Below are 6,023 nucleotides of genomic sequence, written 5' to 3'. Positions count from 1 at the left end.
AATAGATTTCTATTGTACCTGCTGCTGATTTTCATCACTTAGTGTTTTACCCTTTCAGCGCCAAAGTCAATTTTTGTCACCTTTAGAAAATATACTCCAGTGATTTTTTTTCAGATTTTTGTCAAAATTTTGATAACAAAACTGTAGCCAATGAAATGTGATGTCCATTTGGTCCAAAATTATCAAAAAATTACAGGAAAATTCAAAAAAATTGGTAAAAATGTTGCACTAAAAATGTTGGTGGAAACAATTACAGCCCTCAAAGGGTTAAAATTGATAAATCTTGCAAGTTCTTCATGTCTCACATCACAAAAATCCCTCAAATTATTTTAATGTAACAAGTAATGCATCTCTTTTCACCCAGTGATATTTTTGTAATAATTATTTTTTTTGAGGCCTTCTCTAAGTAAGAGTAAATTATATGAAGTAATTTCAGTTTCACTAAGTTGTACAGACTTAACATGACCTTTTCGGACCAATTGCATCACAGAGGGTGAATGAGCAATGCAAATGAGGTCTGCAAAAGTGAAATTAGTTCATTGAAGGTTTATCACATGCTCTGAGTCCTCATGCATGTTATTACCTGTACTGGAACATATTATGGGGGCCCGTTCTGGTCAAAATTACGTTTTATAAATTTTAGTATGTTAGAATTAATTTTATGTAGACTGGAATTAATTTACTAGCACCTCGAATTAATTGTATCTTTCTTTTAATTAATTTTTATATGCTTTAATTAATTTTGTGTAGTCATACCGAATTAATTTTATGTGTTCCAATTAATTATTTTTGCTTATCTTTGCTGTAATTAATTTTATGTAGTCTAGAATTAATTTTGCTAACATTTCAAATTATTTATATGTTTTTTATGTGCCGGAATTAATTTTATGTAGTCTAGATTTAATATATTAATTCCTTCAATTAATTTTGGGTTCAAAATGTTTTCACGTGCTGCAATTAATTGAATGTGTGCTAGAATTAATTTCTACTAGTGTCTTGAATTAATTTTGTGTTCGGTCGAAATAATTATGTGTTCGCTCGAATTAATTATGTCTTTGAGCAAATTAATTTTATGTGTTCGCTCGAATTAATTTTATGTGTTTGCTCGAATTAATTATATGTGTTTGCTCGAATTATTTTCGGCCGATCCCACAGTCCTTTGCGCACGCTTTCTTAAATCAATATGGCGGCTCCCGACTGGAGTGGCTTATTCAGGCGTTCGAACCGTGATCTGTGAAAATGGAAATCAATACAATAAAGTGATCACAAAAACTTTTGTAGTGTCTCCTGTCTGAGGGATCGTGTATGTGATTGCCCATAGAGCGAAGCCCGACCAATTTTGTGTTTACGTCAGACGTGAACGTTCACCCTTTCTATCGGGCTTTGCCAATCATCGTGTACTGAAGTGTAGTGCAGTGTACCGTAAGCGTACGCAGCAATCGAAAATGAAATCTGCCGAACAGATATCTACGAATATGAAAACCAATAAAGAACTTATAATAACAATGACCACCAGGAAATGTCTCCAAGCTTGATTACTGTCAAATGTCCCTAATTACAAATATAGCATTCGGCAGTTTCACCTCTATCTGTATATATGTAATACAGAGAGACACAGGCGCTTAAAACTGTCGCTACGCGAAGCCGGCCTGTATACCGGAGGAGAAAACAGGCCGGCTTCGCGTATAGCGACAGTTTCTCTGTGTCGATCTGTAAAATATATACAGAATAGAGGTGAAACTGCCGAATGCTATACTTGTAATTAGGGACATTTCACAGTAATCAAGCTTGGAGACATTTCTTGGTGGTCATTGTTAAGTTCTTTATTGGTTTTCATATTTGTAGATATCTGTTCAGCAGATTTCATTTCGCCTTGAATGCTGCGTACGCTTACAGTACAATGCACTACACTACAGTACACGATGATTGGCAAAGCCCGATAGAAAGGGTGAAAACACAAAATTGGTTGGGCTTGGCTCTATGGGCAATCACATACAAGATCCCTCAGACAGGAGACACCACAAAAGTTTTTGTGATCAGTTTATTGATATCCATTTTTACAGATCACGGTTCGAGCGCGCGCCTGAATAATACCACTCCGGGTCGGGAGCCGCCATATTGATTTAAGAAAGTGTGCGCAAAGGACTGTGGGATCGGCCAAAAAATAATTCGAGCAAACACATATAATTAATTCGAGCAAACACATAAAATTATTTCGAGCGAACACATATAATTAATTCGCACAAACACACAATTATTTCGAGCGTACACACACATAATTACTTAGACCGAACACAAAATTAATTCAAGACACTGGTAGAAATTAATTCTAGCAAACATTCAACTTGCAGCACGTGAAAACATTTTGACCCAAAATTAATTGAAGGAATTAATATATTAAATCTAGACTACATAAAATTAATTCCGGCACATAAAATAAATAATTTGAAATGTTAGCAAAATTAATTCTAGACTACATAAATTAATTACAGCAAAGATAAGCAGAAATAATTAATTGGAACACATAAAATTAATTCGGTATGACTACACAATATTAATTAAAGCATATAAAAATAATTAAAAGAAAGATACAATTAATTCGAGGTGCTAGTAAATTAATTCCAATCTACATAAAATTAATTTTAACATACTAAAATTAATAAAACATAATTTTGACCAGAACGGGCCCTCATAAACATATGGTAGGGCTGTATTTCATAAAATCAAAGGAAGCCTTAGGAATTATCAGTCAGTGGTGTGTCTATTGCCCATATGTGACATCAGAATATTATACCCATTTAGATTTAAAATCCCAGGCACCCAAAGCCACATAACCTTGTGTTTTGATGACAGTCAGTGAACACCTGTTCACAAATAAATTTCCTTCACATACATAACAACATGGACAGCATCATTACAGAAAGTGATTATGAATTTTCACAGACTAGGGCATGATGTGAACAAAAAATATCTTGAATTTTCCGTGTCATTTTACGTGGAGAGATTACCCAGACATGTGACAATCACCCGTCAATTGACGGGCAAGCATTCAGCCAGTTATTCATTAAGCATGCAGTCGAATGTTAATAATAAATTCTGTGTTCCGATTTTATCAACACAACTAGCATTGCACCATACTGTGCATACCAGTACATTTTAACATACCTGTATAATTTAAATGAACCACACGCAATATGGGTCTCCCAATTTTTATTAGCTTGTGTTAAAATTGTTTTTCCCTTCGAGGATGTGTATGTATGTATGTATGTGTGTGTGTGTGTGGTTTATATATATATATATATATATATATATATATATATATATATATATATATATATATTATATATACATAATGTACCAGTGTGTGTGGTGTGTGTGTGTGTGGTGTGTGTGTGTGTGTATATATATATATATATATATATTATATTATATATATATATATATATATTTTTTTTTTTATTTTTTTTTTTTTTTTTTTTTTTTTTTAATCTCGTTGTGTATTATGTGTGTGTGGCTTAGTTGTGAATATAAGGATATGTACTGCCAGTGGGACTGTGAATATCAAAATGTTTGGAGAGCAAGAATTTTTCTTGTTTTGATTATCTAAGTTGATGTTATTGTGCTGCAGTATTATTTTCCAACATTAATATTAATATTAATATTCATAAAATATCTATACTGCCTAGAAAGACAATTGCAATAAGAATGGGCTCAAATTTTTTGTCTTTGTCATGCTTTCAAAGCAAGCTTTTAAAATTCAGTATTCACAAGTCAATAAATTTGTTCTTGAACAAGCTTACTGTGAAACAGAATTTGATTGGGTATCAAAATAATGATATGCGGTTGCATGCAAAGTATCTCAGAACAATATATATTGATTAGCACAATCATATCAGTATAATGATAAGAAGAATGTATGATGTTGCACTCATATTGACTGGCCATGACGGTAACAGCATAAAGTAAACTGCCAGAGAGCATGATGGTCACCATTGATTAATAACGAGTTTGGGCCAAACCATCTTGTGAAAGGGTCAAACACTATTTATAAGGTAAAGAGTCTTTTTTCTACACCTACTTGCCAAGCATTCAATTTGCCAGCACAGCATGTAAGTGTGCAGAGGCCAGTGTCATTGATGGCAGCTAAATCTCAGTCCAGGGTAAGATTTATTTTGCAACAACATTGCGTACTGTGCGCAGGGCATTCTATAGGCAAGGCTGATGCGTTGTATTTTGTACTGCAATATACTTGTTCGAGAAAAAGAAGAAATTGTTGAAAATGTGTTAGTTTCCTGAAACAAAATTAATAAAGTAACATCTATTTTCCATGTAATATTTCACACCTTCAAACAAAAATAGAAATATGAAAATTTTAGCTGATGCTGTAGTCAGTTTATATTTAAGAACTACTGTGGTGTTGAATATTTTAAGTACTTTAGAATGGCAATATTAACTATTTAAGAATTTCAGAAATGGTAAAAATAGTTTTTTGGAAGTGATTATCGTCAATTTTAGGAATGTTTGGAATAACTTTTCAATAATATTGGAGCATTTATAAAATGCTGAATACTATTTATTGAAGTCAATATAAACAACAATAAAAAGTTCAATAACTTTATGATTTCTGTCTTGTATTTTCTTGTGCAGTGTCGCGCAGCAATGCAAATGACACCTGCATTATTTAAGTCTGTGAGTCAAGCTGTGCAGTGAATCACAAATATGCCGTCACTTTCTTTTTGTCAGCTCTGTCACAAAAAGTGAGTCAAGTTTGCCTTTTACCGTATCGATATGTCAACTACCCTGACTTGTCGCTCCAATTGGATGAGATCTCATTCCGGCTGTTGTAAAATTTTTGTGGTTTACTTCTGCTGTTCATGGCAATTGTGTTCAACTTATGCCAATTATTCACAGTGCCCAGGTAGTAGGCTGTGATTTTCTGTTTGATGATACAACTTGTATTTTTTAAATGAGTCTAGCAACGAGACGTGGACTTTGATGGCAGTACATTTGTGTGACCAATCCTGCATTGAAGGTGCAACAAACCAGGACAATGTTTTGACAAGTGTTGAACCGACCTCTATACCTCTCATCCTTTTCTGGTAATGTTTGTAAGTGTAAGCAAAATTCAAGGTGATGAAAAAGACCATGATTTTAAGAGCTTTCTCCTATTCGGATGCTCGAAGTTTGAAAACATAAATTGATACGCCAGAATAACATTTGTGGAAGTAATATTATGGCAATAAATCCCCTCAACTAGCAGAGTTGCACTCATTATATGTTATTTATACCATTAATGTGGCACTCATATCTGTGGCCTGTGTCATATGTGCATTGTACATACACCGGTGGTGTATCATAAATTTCCTGCAAAGGATTATAATATATGTTGCATCGTGTACCTTAGGGTTGAGCCCCTAGTTGAAGTGCGCCCTCTGTGGTTAGGCCATACAAAGAAAATTCTTTGTTTGCCATCCTTCGCATTTTGAAAAACCTACCACTGCCAGCAAGGGAAAAAAACAAACACAGACAAAAAACACAAGTGTATTAACATTAGCTCAATTTTATTTGATTTCTTTCAGGAAAAATATTACTTTTATTTTTAGTAGTGTTAATATTGTGTTTGTTTTGTGTTTTGTGGTGCCTTAGTAGTCTTCAATCTTTTCAACATATGACATATAAGCCGTCAATGATTTTCACTGGAATATGAAGTTTAAACAGGAAGTTACAGGACCATGGGCGCACAATAGGAGCATTACTGATGATTCAGCCATTTGCATACACTGACAGGAGTGTTTGAATTCTCACAACATTGCTTTGATCATATGATAAATTTCAGTAATCATGATGGCCACTTTCGTGACATATGCAAAGAGGGGTCAAATGGTCGTACAGGGAACACATTCGAAATATATGCATTCTCCGACAAAAAACAATATTTTTTCTGTAATTTTCGACTCAAGTTAAGTCGCTATATATTCAGAGACATCATATGCAAGATTCAATGACAATGAATATGCCTGAAA

General features: G+C 33.7%; 1 protein-coding gene across 1 annotated transcript in view; it reads right to left on the bottom strand.

Moving 5' to 3' along the window:
- Window positions 1-6,023, bottom strand: part of LOC139115777 (solute carrier family 2, facilitated glucose transporter member 8-like) — a 53,559-nt gene that overhangs the window by 24,028 nt on the left and 23,508 nt on the right. The gene's annotated exons all lie outside the window — the stretch shown is intronic.

This window comes from Ptychodera flava, chromosome 17 (genome assembly GCF_041260155.1).
Source record: "Ptychodera flava strain L36383 chromosome 17, AS_Pfla_20210202, whole genome shotgun sequence".
Taxonomy (NCBI): domain Eukaryota; kingdom Metazoa; phylum Hemichordata; class Enteropneusta; family Ptychoderidae; genus Ptychodera; species Ptychodera flava.
The sequence above is the reverse complement of the archived record's forward strand: the minus strand, read 5'-3'. Positions and strand labels throughout refer to the sequence as shown.